The 17,700-nt window shown below is 40.8% G+C and overlaps 2 protein-coding genes across 2 annotated transcripts in view; both read left to right on the forward strand.

Annotated features, from left to right (window-relative positions):
* Positions 1-17,700, forward strand: part of LOC132886660 (uncharacterized) — a 252,235-nt gene that overhangs the window by 46,143 nt on the left and 188,392 nt on the right. The window lies entirely within an intron of this gene.
* Positions 4,869-17,700, forward strand: part of LOC132886657 (uncharacterized) — a 157,460-nt gene continuing 144,628 nt past the window's right edge. The window contains exon 1 of the mRNA XM_060921591.1: positions 4,869-4,965. The gene's annotated coding sequence lies outside the window, so the exon portion shown is untranslated. The remainder of the gene's footprint in view (positions 4,966-17,700) is intronic.

Raw genomic sequence — 17,700 nt, forward strand, 5'->3', positions numbered from 1 at the left:
TCCAACTATATAAAAAGCCTTTAATTTACATGGCTATTTCATCCAGAAAACATGAGCTGAGCGGCACAGACAGCCTTCTTCAGGGCAAGCTGCTCCTGTTTGTTGGAGCATGCTGCCCTGAAAAAGGCTGTCTGTGCCGCTATGGGTTGCTGCTCAGCTCATGTTTCCTGGATGAAATAGCCATGTAAATTAAAGGCTTTTTATATAGTTGGATACAAAGAGTGCCTTGGATTCCTTCTTTTTTCAAAGGTTTTTGCATTCCCTATACCAAAGAGCACCTTCAATTTTTTAATTTTTATTTTTTATTTCTTTTTTCATCAGTTCCCGAGCACTTTTGATTTTTTTTCTCATCTTATCAAGATATTTCCTTTATTTATTTTTATTTCCTCTACATTTCCGTTTCTTTGTAAACACCCACAGCGGCGTCTCTCCCAGTCTTGATGAACTGGTTTTAACACAGCTGGTGTTAAACATGTAATTGCACTTTGAATGTGTTGCTTTAAATGATCTTTAGCCATGAGAATGAGTTCAGTCCGCTCTTCTTTTATCAAAGGCGTTTTTAAAGGTTATCTGGAAAGGAAAAAAAAAATATGGAGGCTATAATATAACAGAAAATTTTTGGAAGACATTTTGCTAAAGTGTGTTAAATTCCCCTGATGCATGGAGACTTTTGGGACGCTGTGTACTTTTAACTGTCAGGAGCGCGCGCGCGCGTACACACACACACACACACACACACACACACACAAATGTAGAAGAATTAAACATAAACCATATAGAGCCCAAATACCGTATGTGGCATAGACGTGGCATGACATGGGCTTACACACACACACACACACACACACACACACGTTAAAAAGCACGCAACCCGCTTACCATCCATCCATCCATCATCTGTAGCCGTTTATCCTGTGCAGGGTCGCAGGCAAGCTGGAGCCTATCCCAGCTGACTACAGGCGGGGTACACCCTGGACAAGTCGCTACATCATCACATGGTTGACAGACAGACAAACAACCATTCACACTCACATTCACACCCAGAACACAATGTTGTTTAATATTTCAGAGCATTATAGCAGCATAGTATCTTTTACATCAGAAAAAGCTCACTCATCTCATCTCATTATCTCTAGCCGCTTTATCCTTCTACAGGGTCGCAGGCAAGCTGGAGCCTATCCCAGCTGACTACGGGCGAAAGGCGGGGTACACCCTGGACAAGTCGCCAGGTCATCACAGGGCTGACACATAGACACACAACCATTCACACTCACATTCACACCTACGGTCAATTTAGAGTCACCAGTTAACCTAACCTGCATGTCTTTGGACTGTGGGGGAAACCGGAGCACCCGGAGGAAACCCACGCGGACACGGGGAGAACATGCAAACTCCACACAGAAAGGCCCTCGCCGGCCCTGGGGCTCGAACCCAGGACCTTCTTGCTGTGAGGCAACAGCGCTAACCACTACACCACCGTGCCGCCAAAAAGCTCACTGTAAAAGTAAATTTATTCTAAAATTAAAAAAAAAATTCATTAGGAGACACTTTATCAGAGGGCGGCACGGTGGTGTAGTGGTTAGCGCTGTTGCCTCACAGCAAGAAGGTCCTGGGTTCGAGCCCCGGGGCCGGCGAGGGCCTTTCTGTGTGGAGTTTGCATGTTCTCCCCGTGTCCGCGTGGGTTTCCTCCGGGTGCTCCGGTTTCCCCCACAGTCCAAAGACATGCAGGTTAGGTTAACTGGTGACTCTAAATTGACCGTGAGTGTGAATGGTTGTCTGTGTCTATGTGTCAGCCCTGTGATGACCTGGCGACTTGTCCAGGGTGTACCCCACCTTTCGCCCGTAGTCAGCTGGGATAGGCTCCAGCTTGCCTGCGACCCTGTAGAAGGATAAAGCGGCTAGAGATAATGAGATGAGACGAGACACTTTATCAGTTGTTTTACTGGTTAATAGTGAGGGCATACGAAGAAAAGCCACAAAAGACACACTGAAGACTGTCAAATTCCTTTCCTCCGAATAATAATAAAAATAATTGTTCCAGCTATACCATCCGCCACCCTATTATATATAGCTATTATTATTATTATAGCTATTTTTCCCTCCCTTCTCTTTGCCTCTCTTCTATTTTTCCCTCTCTTCTCTCTGCCTCTCCCTACTTCACTCATCCCTGTTCTGCCTGGGCCCCATGGGTGGCTCGGGCGGCCCGGTCCTGTCGGATTGCCATGTGGGACCGGTGTTGGTCGGTGCTGTGGGGTATTTGTAGGTTCTGGGCCCCCGTCGCGCACTCGCCCTTTGCGCACACACACATACCTCTTCCTGGTAATACGTAACACGCCTTATTCTCTTTAAATACACTACACATTAGATTGCATACATCATATATTTACCAATAACAAGAACAACAAATAGACTAGGGCAAGCGAGGCGTGCATGCAGATGCCTCTGCAGGTGTTTCACTGCACGCCTCGCTTCTTTTAATGCTTACACAATTTAGAGGAGGCATATATCTATGAGTACGCAGGGTTGTTGTGGCGTGCAGGGCGAAATCTGGGCAGAGACTCACCCTGAGCGCACACTTCTTTTAATGCAATACATTAGAGAAAGCCCACAATCCAGCCATTTACATTCTTACATAGGACAAATATGGCGTGTTGCGTGATGGTCTGAAGTCGAGGTGTGGTGGGTCGTGGGGGGCTGGGCCCTGGGCCGTGGGCTGGTTAGCACGCAGGGCCTTCCCTCCGCCGTCTCATTGTGGTATATCTTGTGCGGGGGCGGGACGACACCATGGCCATACTTGGGTGCCCAGGCAATCCTTATAATCAGTCAGTTAATCAAATTATTTCTATTTTTATTTCCCTTATTATTATCCTACATAAAGATAATAATACTCATTTCCTTTGAAACCCTCCTTCTCTGCGATCTAACCTCCATCTCCCCGGCCCAGCAGTAAGTCAGTACTACTCCTTATATACACACACACGGACATCCTCATATACACATTATTCCTCACTGTTAATTTTGGTTTTTCACTTAATTTTAAATTCGGTGTTACATTTGAATTCTAATTTTTTGTATAATTGTATTATAATTGTTTTGTATAATTGTATTGTATATGAATATATAACTAAAAAAATTCCTTTCCTCCTTTAATACAACTAATTATTTAAAATATTTAGTAATGCATTTGAATATATTATACATGAACCCGAAGAGAATAAACATAGCAATGCATACAGCATAAACACCAGAAGAAAACTTGCTTTCTTAAGCCATTATTTACTTAATAAACATAAATAATGGATTTGATGTTTGCTATTAAATTTTAAAAAGTTGTTTAATTTAAAAAACAATTGAAAGTATAACAATGTTTTTATTATGAAAATTCGAAGAGTATTTCATGTCAAAACTTATTCAGACAGACTTGAATTAAACCATGACACCACACAACTATACATGGGACTGTACATTCCATTATTATTAGTATGGAAACTAAACAGCAGTTAAACATTCCAGTTTGCTCTCTCTGTCTAAACTAACAGGGCTCTCAAGTCTCACGCATTGAGCGTGACAGTCAACGAAACAAGCGCGTCTCCTATGAGTCAAGCCTGCCACTTACCAGCCAATCAAAAAAAGGAAAAGGGCGGGGCTACACAATAGCCAATCAGAAGCACTATTGTATCTGGGTCGATAACGGAACAACCAATGAAAAAATTGCTCATTATTAAGATAAAAGGAAAACATTTAAGTAATAGAGGCCCTTGGTTCCTTTTTCAAAGGTGACTGGCTGGCTTGAATCAATTTGGGAGGTTATCAAAGATAACAGCCTTGGTTTTGGTGCTTCCTCATTCAAATGCTGATGCCGAGAGGGTATTTTCAATGGTCAGTCTGAACAAAACCTCAACCCGAAACAGCTTGTCTCTGGACGGGACATTGGCCTCTATCATGACCCTGAAAATGGCTGGACTTGAGCCGAACTGTTTTAAGTGGGAGCCAACAACACAAATGATGAAGGATTCCAAAAAGGCAACAAACACTTACAATAAACAACACCAGTCATAATCTCTCTCTCTCTCTCTCTCACACACACACACACACACACACACGGAAATTGAATAAATACTTTGTATTTGGTTGAGTTGTCAGTGCCGTGTGTTATCCTTTCTTCTGTAAGTCTGAGCAGTTATTAATAACAACACTAATAATAATAATAATAATAATAATATTATTATTATTATTAATGAAAGACCCCCATTCCTGCGACCCGTCCAACCGGCCCCCCCAACGGGGGGATGTCACTCTTGCCTGCATTCAAAACTTGAGAGCCCTGTAAACTAAACTAAACTAAACTAAACACATAGCCTGACATTTTTATTTCCCAACTAGTTGTAAAACTGGATGGGAAAGTAAAAAAAAAAAAAAAAATAGTGATAAATATCAAGTGATTTGATAAACCTGCCAGCCCTGTGATGACCTGGCGACTTGTCCAGGGTGTACCCCGCCTTTCGCCCGTAGTCAGCTGGGATAGGCTCCAGCTTGCCTGCGACCCTGTAGAACAGGATAAAGCGGCTAGAGATAATGAGATGAGATTTGATAAACCTGTTTGATATTTTATTTGAAACAGTGTTACTCTGATAATCAACTCAACTGAATACACAGCAAATTCCTCAGTGTTGAATTAACACTTTCAGAGTTAATTTGTGTCTAGTTGGACCTATATAAACACTCTGGGTGTTAATTCAACACTGGGGATTTTGCTGTGTACGCAATAGTGGTTTGTTATTTCATCATACGACTTCCCTGACCTGTAATTAATTTGCAGCTTGAGGTTTCAGTTTCATTTCAAATAACTTTTTTTTGCACGTGGTTTGTATTGTTAGCGAACTAGTTAATTTTATAGCTCTATAGATAGATAGATAGATAGATAGAGTGGACCCTAAACAGATCTTGTTTTACCGACTTCATGAGGTAAGACTTCATTTCCAGATTAATTCCTGTAATATGCTGGTTTTAAGAAGGAGTTTCCTCGTGAGGGAAACTGGGAGCTCAGATTGTGCAGAAACAGTGAGGTGAAGATTGTACTGATTGATTGATTTGTTAAAGTGAAGGTGAATTTATGTGCCCGCGCGCTTTGCGGAAGTTCACTTGTTAAGAAAAACAATGGACATTTTTTACTTTTTTTTTTTTTTTAACTGGGCGGTTTGTTGTATTTTTCTTCAGCACTTCTGTTTGAAAAATAATTGCATAGATCATTATAGATTGCTAAAATAAAGCTTTAGGAGCCCGATAGTGCTTGTCTAAAACATTTTGCAGCCCCTTAACTTCGTTAAGAGCTTCTGCCAAATCTAACTTAGTGGAGGAGATGTTTAGGGTATTATATCATACAATCCACATGTCTATTACCGAAAGAAAGTGAGAAAAAAATTAATAAAAAAAAGAACCTACCGAGCCGACGAGACATCTCGGTCAGTTGAGGAAGAAGGGTGGAGAGAGAGAGTGATGGAACGTGTGGACACGAGCTAATATCTGACCGCCATCTTACCACTCCCATCGCGTGTATTTGGCTTGCGTGTTAAGGCGTAGTATGCGATCAAATTTGCCCCAAGAAAAGTATCTCCTGACTTTTTTCCCCCTTTCATTACCTCCTCTTATTTTCTCAACTTTACCCCCATTCCTTACATATCTTTATAGCGCTCCCCTTCACTGTTATTGTTTTTTTTTCCTTTTCCAGTTCAGTCTCTGATCATTTTATTTTGAATTGCTTTTTTTTTTAAGGACAATAATTATTTTTACGGAGATTTTCAGTTTTTCTCTTATACAGTGTACCTTTCTCTTTCATATATTTCTTCTTCCTTATATATAGCGCAACACACACACAGAGCTATTAAATAAATACATTTGTGGGTAAATTCTATGGATCTGTGATGCCTTCTGGAAGAGAAGAGTAGGGAGGTTTGGGAATCGAGTGGCTGTTTGTTTACACCTGATACTAAAACTTGTAGTGTCCTACTAACCATCTCAAAGACGTGGATAAAAAGCCCAGAAACTCCTATTTACCTGGGCAAAAATGATACAGGATTTGCCTTGTAGTGTCTTGATCCCCAGCTCTTTAACCCAGCCACATACGTATAAAAAGTTGTACGCCTCCATGCTCTTGTTTTCATCTGTTTGTCTGTGTAGAATGATCTCTGCAGCACCAGCTAGTTTGAGATCTCTGGGAACTCAACGGATGGATAGTTTTCCAACTCATAATGAATGAATGAATTACTTTATTTAAACACAGTAAGTTGATCAGCAGAGCTGGTGGGGTCGTGCATGTACAGATACAAATAATTACAAATAAAAAAGACTAAAAATAAACACAATCTTGGGGAAAAAAAACCTTAAAATCTGTTGATTATCTGTTAATTATCTTCACATTGTTAATTAATAGTATGCATAACTATTGTCTTTGTATTTAGTTCCAGCTACAATAGGATCACAATTTATTCTACTAATGGAATACAAATTTACACTGCAAAAACTGTTGCCTAGATCTAACTCATTAAAAATAAGGCAACATTTTCCAACCACTTTTTGTAAGTTTAGTCAACTAATGGTATTTTTGAGTAAGGAGAACTTAATAATATGCATTTCGATGTTTGCAAAAAGATTAAGCTGCGTTTACAGAAAAAGCCAAGAAATTGAGTAAAATCAATGTAAAAAAATATCAGCATATTAAATACACAAGACTTAATTAAAATAAGTAACATTCATCTCATCTCCTCTCCTGTAGCCGCTTTATCCTTCTACAGGGTCGCAGGCAAGCTGGAGCCTATCCCAGCTGACTACGGGTGAAAGGCGGGGTACACCCTGGACAAGTCGCCAGGTCATCACAGGGCTGACACATAGACACAGACAACCATTCACACTCACATTCACACCTACGGTCAATTTAGAGTCACCAGTTAACCTACACTGTAAAAAAAAAAAAAAAATCCGTTATTTTTACGGAAAAATACTGGCAGCTGTGGTTGCCAGAATAATCCTGTTAAAAATACAGTGAAATGTAAACAGCATTACAGAATAACTTGTACATTTCACTGGGATTCCATGTACAATTAATGATAACTAAATGTAAATTTTACAGGTATTCAATGTACAATAATCAATACATAACTGTTAATTTTACGAATATTCATTGTACAATAAACAATGATTGCATGAACATTTCACCGGGATTCAATGTAAAATGATGGTTACAAGCAATGATCTACTAGACAGATATTTTATTTGATTTAGAGTTTTACATGGGCCGGAGAGCCTCTACTGACATTTTTTAATTTTTTTAACAGGGCAATGATGTAATTTTAACTATCACATTCTGTTTTAGTATTACAGTTTGTCTGTGTTTAAACTACAACAATTTGTAAATTCTACAAAAAAATATGATCAATTCAACATATTCTTACTGTTAAATTAACAGTGGTATTTGGCTAGGAGTTTTACAGTATATTGATGTAAATTACACACTGCTTCATTGTTTTTGTATTTACAGTTTTTTTATGTCATGATTTTACATAAATTCACTGTTAATTCTACGGACATTTTTTACAGTGCAACCTGCATGTCGTTGGACTGTGGGGGAAACCGGAGCGCCCGGACACGGGGAGAACATGCAAACTCCGCACAGAAAGGCCCTCGCCGGCCACGGGGCTCGAACCCGGACCTTCTTGCTGTGAGGTGACAGCGCTAACCACTACACCACCGTGCCGCCCAATAAGTAACATTTAAATGAAAAAATAATTTTTGTACTTTATTTTATTAATTTTGACCAATTCACCCTTTCTTTGTTTTGAAAATGGAAACTGCTTAAAATAGCTAGTTAGCATAATAATAAAAAAATCAAGACATATCAAATTCCAACCTTTATTAAATCATTACCATATCAAAACAGTGGCAATGAGCTGGACAGTATGAACAGTCAACATCCATATTTCGTGCATAGAATGCATGACCTCAACTTTTTAAAGTGCTGCGTAGAACACCTTCACAGTACAGTTTTCTTTTTTTAACCGTATACATATTATTAAAACATTTTCACAACCCATATCCAAACCGTGTCAATAAGCTGGACAGTATTAACAGTCAAGAACATCAGTATTTAGTGTATAAAAGAATGCATGAACTCAGCATCTCAAGTTTTACTTAGAACATTCACAGTACAGTTTCTTACTAAAACAATTTAACATTAAGATGATCTTTACTTCTGTAACAATTCACAAGCAGAACACCTTCACAGTAGTGTCTTTCAGTGTATGTTGAAATATTTTAACTTAAACAACTCACAGATCCCTCCTTCTGACCAGCTGGAGCTTCACAGTGGGGCAATTTAGTGTGTATAAAACATTAAAAAAAGACCTCATGAACAGTGGTCTCTGCAGTTCCCTTTGAGATACAAAAACAGTAATAAAAAACAATCTAATTTTATATTTACACTGTAAACCCGAATAAGTTGAGTTTACTTAAAAAAATTGAGGAAAGTGGTTGCCTTAAAAAAAATAAGTAATTATTAATGATTGAATTGAGTACCTTAAACTTACAATCTTCTGGTAAGTTTAAGGTACTCAATTCAATCATTAATAATTACTTTTTTTTTTTAAGGCAACCACTTTCCTCAATTTTTTTAAGTAAACTCAACTTATTCGGGTTTACAGTGTAATACAAGTTGTGTGATGGGCAGCACGGTGGTGTAGTGGTTAGCGCTGTCGCCTCACAGCAAGAAGGTCCGGGTTCGAGCCCCGTGGCCGGCGAGGGCCTTTCTGTGCAGAGTTTGCATGTTCTCCCTGTGTCCGCGTGGGTTTCCTCCGGGTGCTCCGGTTTCCCCCACAGTCCAAAGACATGCAGGTTAGGCTAACTGGTGACTCTAAATTGACCGTAGGTGTGAATGTGAGTGTGAATGGTTGTCTGTGTCCATGTGTCAGCCCTGTGATGACCTGGTGACTTGTCCAGGGTGTACCCCACCTTTCGCCCGTAGTCAGCTGGGATAGGCTCCAGCTTGCCTGCGACCCTGTAGAAGGATAAAGCGGCTAGAGATAATGAGATGAGATGATCTTTACTTCTGTAACAATTCACAAGCAGAACACCTTCACAGTAGTGTCTTTCAGTGTGTATATGTTGAAATATTTTAACTTAAACAACTCACAGATCCGGGCGGCATGGTGGTGTAGTGGTTAGCGCTGTCGCCTCACAGCAAGAAGGTCCTGGGTTCAAGCCCTGGGGCCAGTGAGGGCCTTTCTGTGTGGAGTTTGCATGTTCTCCCCGTGTCCGCGTGGGTTTCCTCCGGGTGCTCCGGTTTCCCCCACAGTCCAAAGACATGCAGGTTAGGCTAACTGGTGACTCTAAATTGACCGTAGGTGTGAATGTGAGTGTGAATGGTTGTCTGTGTCTATGTGTCAGCCCTGTGATGACCTGGCGACTTGTCCAGGGTGTACCCCGCCTTTCGCCCGTAGTCAGCTGGGATAGGCTCCAGCTTGCCTGCGACCCTGTAGAAGGATAAAGCGGCTAGAGATAATGAGATGAGATTTGAATGCCTTCACAGCAGTTTTTTTTTTTTGTTTACCGTGTACATAATATAAAAACATCTTCACAAGCCGTATCCAAACAGTGGCAATGAGCTGCACCATTTAAACAGTCTGTACTAAATACATCTGTATTTAGTGCATACAAGAATGCATGACCTCAGATTATTATGTGCTGCTTAGTAGAACATTCAGAGTACAGTTTTTTTTACTGTGTACATCATATTAAAGCATCTTAACTTAAACAACTCACAGATCCCACCTTCTGACCAGTTGCAGCTTCACAGTGGGGCAATTTAGTGTGTATAAAACATAAACTTAACAATTTACACACCAGAAATGATGACCTGCAGCTTTGTATAAAACCTGAACAGGACAAACCATTACAATATTCTGAAGAATTCCACTCAATGTACAATGTATAATGATTTTGACACAAGAAAATAGGGGCGGCACGGTGGTGTAGTGGTTAGCACTGTCGCCTCACAGCAAGAAGGTCCGGGTTCGAGCCCCGTGGCCGGCGAGGGCCTTTCTGTGTGGAGTTTGCATGTTCTCCCCGTGTCCGTTTCCTCTGGGTGCTCCGGTTTCCCCCACAGTCCAAAAATATGCAGGTTAGGTTAACTGGCAACTCTAAATTGACCGTAGGTGCGAATGTCTGTGTTTATGTGTCAGCCCTGTGATGACCTGGCGACTTGTCCAGGGTGTACCCCGCCTTTCGCCCATAGTCAGCTGGGATAGGCTCCAGCTTGCCTGCGACCCTGTAGAACAGGATAAAGCGGCTAGAGATAATGAGATGAGATGAGACAAGAAAATAGCTGTTCATAAGTGCAAGCTGACAGTTATGGCTGACTGCCTAGGCTAGAAGTTTGTTTTTGAGAGTAATGAATTTGGGGGTTGGTTTTGGGCGCAGTGTGTCGAGTCCCACAAAAAGTCTTTGAAACACCTCAAATGTTTTGGAAGGTTTGGATGGATACTCAAGATTAAGTGCATATGTCAACCCCAGGAGTAGGCAGCATGCTTTGGCCAGGTTTCCAAGATGAGTAAGGACTGGTACTCCCTCAATGATGATTCCTACTGCATTTGGCACATGACAGATGTAGATGCTCAGATTCTTCATTTTCAGGTCCTCATGAACAGTGGTCTCTGCAGTTCCCTTTGAGATACAAAAACAGTAATAAAAAACAATCTAATTTTTATATTTAATATAAGTTGTGTGATGGGCGGCACGGTGGTGTAGTGGTTAGCGCTGTCGCCTCACAGCAAGAAGGTCCGGGTTCGAGCCCCGTGGCCGGCGAGGGCCTTTCTGTGCGGAGTTTGCATGTTCTCCCCGTGTCCGCGTGGGTTTCCTCCAGGTGCGCCGGTTTCCCCCACAGTCCAAAGACATGCAGATTAGGTTAACTGGTGACTCTAAATTGACCGTAGGTGTGAATGTGAGTGTGAATGGTTGTCTGTGTCTATGTGTCAGCCCTGTGATGACCTGGAGACTTGTCCAGGGTGTACCCCGCCTTTCGCCCGTAGTCAGCTGGGATAGGCTCCAGCTTGCCTGCGACCCTGTAGAAGGATAAAGCGGCTAGAGATAATGAGATGAGAATGAGAAACACAAGACAGAAAGGCATCACTCTGTGGTGCTGTGCTAATCGGCTATCCTGGGGCTCCTGCCAACTAGCTGCATGCTCCACCTCCACCTGACAACTGCTGGTTCAGTCAGTTCACATAAAAGTCAACCCAATTTAAGCTTGAACATCAGACTGATCCAAATCTGCTTTTAAACAATACTTACACAGTAGTCAGAGATTAGCTCCTGTCCACTCTCTCCCATGTACTCTATGAGGCATCTCAGAGTCACATCTCTCTTCTTCACTGCAGAGGTACTTGGGTCCTAGAGTTAATAGAATAATAATAAATAAATGAATTTTGTTGGCAATTTTACTCCAAATATGTGATACCATTATTCCTTTAGGGCAGGGGTGTCAAACCTGATCCATAAAGGGCCTTGTGGCTGCAGGTTTTCATTCCAGCCATGCAGCAGCACCCTGACTTGGCTCATTCAATCAACTGAACTGTCTTCACACAGTCAAATACTTGCAGCCACACCCACCCTTGATTAAAGGGTGGGTGTGTCAGTTGATTGAATAAGCCAAATCAGGGTGCTGCTGCATGGCTGGAATGAAAACCTGCAGCCACACGGCCCTTTATGGATCAGGTTTGACACCCCTGCTTTAGGGCATGATTACAGTCAGTTTTAAACTTTTAAACTACTTTTAACCCACTTGTATCAGTTCCATTGTGACGGACTAAAATGCAGTAAATGTCACTGCTCAGATAATATCTTAGACTATTCTAGATTATCCTAGACCAAAATGTGTGTGAGCCAGAATATGCAGCAAAACTCATTTAAACTTAACAATATTTATTAACAAAAACAAATTAAACAACTACACAGTCTACACTGAAATAAAAATAATACAATACAAAATTATTTCACTAGCCTGGGATGCTTAAAGTCCATCACTGTTATATCCAGAATGAAGCGCTAATCCTGTCTGTGGTAGAGAGGTCCAGTTGATTACAGAATCCAAAAAGTCCTGAGATGAAATATTCCAACTGCGTTGATGGGTTTTAGCACAAAACACAAACTCAAAATGTCAACAAACAGCGACGCCCAGTTGTCAGATCAAATGAGTGTAAGCACGACGATAACAATGTCACTAGTCCAGATGTAAAGTCTTCAATCACCAAACTATAATAGTCACAGATGTAGCATAGCAGTCCAGTATAGCAGACCCAAGTGAATCCTTCCCGACTGACCGCTGACTGATCCTTATATAGGTGAGGGAGAACTTCCTGGAATGGTCTCGAGACCTCCGTGTGATTCACTCTATTTCCTGTTCTTTAGAGCTGGAGCGGAAGTGCCTGCCTGAATATGAAGTTTAATGGTCCATCAGTGTTCACAATACAAACATTTCGTGTGCTAAGAAATGAGTAGCCAGTGTTTTCGGTAAACATGTTCTAAATACAGATCTCATAAACACCTTGGCTGAGCATAAACACAAACAATAAATGACTCATCCAGTTATATATAATAACAAAACAATAAGCCCACATGAATTAAAAATAAACATGCCTTCGTCACACCTCCCTCCGTAAAGGAAAAAAGTTAGAATTTATGACAACTTTTTAGAAATTAATTACATGAACGAGATAGTGCATCTGCACATACATTATCAACACCACGAATATGCTTTACATCAAGATTATACTCTTGTAACAACAAACTCCAACTTAACAATCTTCTATTCTTATTTTTCAATCTATCAAGAAAGATTAATGGATTGTGATCTGTATATACAACAATAGGTTGACATGATGCCAAAACATAGACTTCAAAATGTTGTACAGCTAAAACTATAGCAAGAGCTTCTTTCTCAATTGTTAAATAGTTCCTTTGATGAACATCAAACTTCTTAGAAAAATAACAAACAGGATGTTCAATACCATTATCATCTACTTGTAACAATACAGCACCAGCGCCAACGTCACTTGCATCTACAGGTAAGCTAAAAGTTTTTTCAAAGTCTGGAGCTTGTTAAACAGGTTTGGCACATAACAAAGACTTAACTTTATCAAAAGCTTTCTGGCAGGCGTCTGACCACACAAATTTTTTCTTTTTCTTTAACAAATCTGTAAGTGGCAATGTAACATCAAAGTTTTTACAAAATTTCCTATAGTAACCTGCCATACCAAGAAATCTCATAAGACTCCGTCTATTTTGAGGTACTGGAAAATTTACAACACTTTGAACTTTTGCTTCAATTGGTGCCACTTTACCATGTCCAACAATATGTCCTAGATATGTGACACTAGCTTGACAAAATTCACTTTTAGCCAAATTAACAGTTAGATTGGCTTCTTGTAACCTTTCAAAGACCTTACGCAACAGGTTGAGGTGCTGTTCAAATGTATCACTGTATATCACAATGTCATCTACATACACCTCTACACCCTCAATGTCCGAAAGACATTTGTTCATCATTCTCTGGAAAGTAGCAGGAGAATTTTTCATCCCGAAGGGTATTACATTATACTGATATAAACCCTTAGGTGTTACAAAGGCTGAAATCTCCTTAGCCCTTTCTGTCAGTGGCACACACCAATACCCTTTCAACAGATCACATTTTGTAATATACTTTGATTTACCAATCTTATCAATACAATCATCCATTCTTGGTATTGGATAAGAATCAGTCTTCGACAGAGAATTAACTTTCCGATAATCTGTGCAAAATCTCACAGAACCATCTGGTTTTGGTGCGAGAACACAAGGTGACGCCCAGTTACTCTGACTCACATACCATTTTCCAGCATAAATGAAACCTCTTTGTTCATAACCTCAGCTTTGTGAGGATTTACACGATAAGGATGTTGTTTTACAGGTGTTACATTACCAACATCAACATCATGCTGAGCAATATGAGTCTTGTTAGGTACATCAGGGAATAGACACTTGTATTCTAACAGAAATGTTTTTAGCTCACATGATTCTGATGGAGAAAGGTGACTAAGCTTTACATTGAGATTATCTAATATTTCTGAGTTACTAAGGCTACATCCACACGACAACGAGATGTTATTTAAAAATATATCGCATCCAAATGGGCAACGATCAGTAAAATATCAGGTCCATATGGCAACGCAACGCTTGCTGAAAACGATGCAATACACATGCCACACCTCTAGGGGCGCTGTAAGACTGTCCCTTCGGAGACACCAGAACAATAGAAGTAGTAAGGACGCATGTGCATAAACTATTATGCGCGAGATTTCATAGCCACAAAGTCAGGAAAATCTGTTCGTAAAATTACATTATAATGACCAAATACAATGAAAAGTATTTTTCCAGTCTCACCTGTGAAAGGTAATCCCATGTGATCTCGTTTGGACGGCAAACCTGTTGGTACAGTTAAACGCAGCTAATCTTTATTCTCCGCTTTGACCTATCCAATATGGCGGCGAGGATGACGTATGATTCTGCGCGGAAGGCAGCGTCTTTAATGGTCCGGAATAAATTGAGTGCTACACGTTGATGGATTAATTTGTTGTTTCTCACCTGTGAAAGGTAATCCCATGTGATCTCGTTTGGACGGTAAACCTGTTGGTACAGTTAAACGCAGCACATGAATCTTTATTCTCCGCTTTGACCTATCCAATATGGCGGCAAGGATGACGTATGATTCTACGCGGAAGGCGGCGTCTTTAATGGTCCGGAATAAATTGAATGCTACACGTTGATGGATTAATTTGCTCTTCTACGCCCTTTTTGAGGAATGTATTGTCGGACTTAAACCAACATCTGAAGAGGTGAGATTGCTCCTTTTTTTTCCCTATTTTTGCTGGCGGGATTGACTCTGCCCTAAGGGCAGAGTCTCTCTCTCTCTCTCTCTCACTTTGCACCATTACACAATAAATATTCACAGTGAAAATATTTTGTAAGCGCATTTCATGAACCAAGTTATAGGATTTGTTGACAACTCGCATCGAGTTCGTTACACTTCTACCCGGCATGAAGCACTCATAGTCATGTGGTTGTGACGTCATCGTAAACAAATCCGTTCTACTCATCCAGACGACTTCACAACGGCAACGTTGCCAGATCTTTCCACTCTGGAACCTGTTCTCAAAAAGATTGCATTTTGGGCACCCAAAACGCCGGTGCCGTGTGGACGCCAGGCCTAAACGATAAGCAATTGTATCGGAGTCACCTGAATCCGTTGCCGTGTGGACAGGGCCCAAGTCTTACAGGACAACTTTCTTTAACTTGGACGCATGGACTAAGTTCTACATCAAGGTTTTTCTTACCACTGTCAACAGCTAACACCTCATCTGACCTTTGATAAGCCTTTAACATGTTAATGTGACACAACTGAGTTGTTTTTCTATGGTCAGGGGTTCTAATGACATAATCAACCTCATTAACTTTCTTAAGAACCTCATAAGGACCATGATATCTAGCCTGCAGAGGACTACCAGGTATAGGTAACACCACCAAGACCTTATCCCCTGGGGAAAAACTACGATCTCGAGCAAGCCTGTCATACAACCTTTTCATCTTAACCTGGGATGACCTAAGATTCTCCTGAGCTAATTCACATGCCCTGCGTAACTTTCCCCTAAACTGAGACACATAATCCAACAGACTAACATCCTTAGAATCCTCCTGCAACCACTTTTCTTTCAGCAACTTCAAGGGACCTCTCACTGTATGACCACTGGCGGCTCGTTAATAGGGGCGATTTGGGCGACGCACTCCCAAACAGGGAGGGAGATTTTTTATTTTTTATCTACTCCTACTACCAACAGTAATGTCATTGTCCAATCAGGCTAAGGTCGCGCCTGGTGTAGCCACGCCCTTTTGGGGCGATTTCTGTCAGGTTCAGATTTGCCCCAAAATCTCCCATTGACACTAATGGTACGTACGTTTTTTCCGAAAATTATGCTCCCAATGCATTTTCTATTAGGTTTTATGTGCTAGCACAAGCAGCGTGCTTACGTCATACGCCTGTTGCGCCGCGCAAGTGTTGCCAGATTGGTTTTAAGTGCATTTTGGCGGGTTTTGAACATAATTTTGGGCTGGAAAACGCAACTTGCGTGGGAAATGTGTGAACATTCTATGAAGATGGCGGCGAGTATTGAGTGCAACAATACGATAGCGTCTCTGAAAGAAGTTCCCTTTAGTCGTCGTACCAATGAGGAGAAAACGGCAATCAAACAGCTAGGACCTCCTAGACCGAATTTAAACATCAAGCGAGTGTCTACGAAGGGGGAGAAGACCTACTCAAGAGGTTTTAACAAGAACTGGTACCACCGGAAAACTTGGCTAGCTGGCTGTGATGTAGTCAGTGCTCTTTTTTGCTACCCTTGCGTTCTCTTCCACCCTGGAAGTAGCACAGCAGACGGTACAGTGATATCTGATATTTGAATTTACTAGGCAAAAGTTGTGTGTGTGTTTTACCAATGGCAGTTTAACATTGCCATGTTTTTGTTTTACCAATGGCAGTTTAATATTGCCATGTTTTTGTTTTGCCAGTGGCAGTTTAACATTGCCATGCTTGGAATATTTCAGTAGCCTCAAGTTCTCTCTGACTTGGTGTAAATTAAGCATATTTTCAGTTTTTATATATTGTACAGTATGTGTTCATTGGAGCCAGCAGCACCTTACCTTTTTTCCAACTTAAGCCAAGTTGCACTGACTACAAAACTTTGTGTAACCTTTTGTCTATATAGCTAAATAACTAAAGCCTTTTGTGTTCATTGACATGCTTGTAATACTTAATTTCCTTTTAAGGCATGGCTTTCTGGAGGAATTCTTGGGAAAAAAACCTGCAGAATTTATTTAGAATTATTTGTTGTTAAAATGGTGCAATTCCATATTAAAAAAAAAAACACATAATTAAGCTGCACGTTTGTTTGATGGTTATGCTTTTCTTCATCTTTTTCAAAACTTAAATAAACACTTGTTTTGGATTTATATCCTGCCACTTTAATTGCATTCTTTAGAATTGAAGAAATTAGAATTTCATTAGCATTTCATGAACCAAGTTATAGGATTTGTTGACAACTCGCATCGAGTTCGTTACACTTCTACCCGGCATGAAGCACTCATAGTCATGTGGTTGTGACGTCATTGTAAACAAATCCGTTCTACTCATCCAGACGACTTCACAACGGCAATGTTGCCAGATCGTTCCACTCTGGAACCTGTTCTCAAAAAGACTGCGTTTTGGGCACCCAAAACGCCGGTGCCGTGTGGACGCCAGGCCTAAACGATAAGCAATTGTATCGGAGTCACCTGAATCCGTTGCCGTGTGGACAGGGCCCAAGTCTTACAGGACAACTTTCTTTAACTTGGACACATGGACTAAGTTCTACATCAAGGTTTTTCTTACCACTGTCAACAGCTAACACCTCATCTGACCTTTGATAAGCCTTTAACATGTTAATGTGACACAACTGAGTTGTTTTTCTATGGTCAGGGGTTCTAATGACATAATCAACCTCATTAACTTTCTTAAGAACCTCATAAGGACCATGATATCTAGCCTGCAGAGGACTACCAGGTATAGGTAACACCACCAAGACCTTATCC

Source organism: Neoarius graeffei, chromosome 5, assembly GCF_027579695.1.
Source record: "Neoarius graeffei isolate fNeoGra1 chromosome 5, fNeoGra1.pri, whole genome shotgun sequence".
NCBI lineage: Eukaryota > Metazoa > Chordata > Actinopteri > Siluriformes > Ariidae > Neoarius > Neoarius graeffei.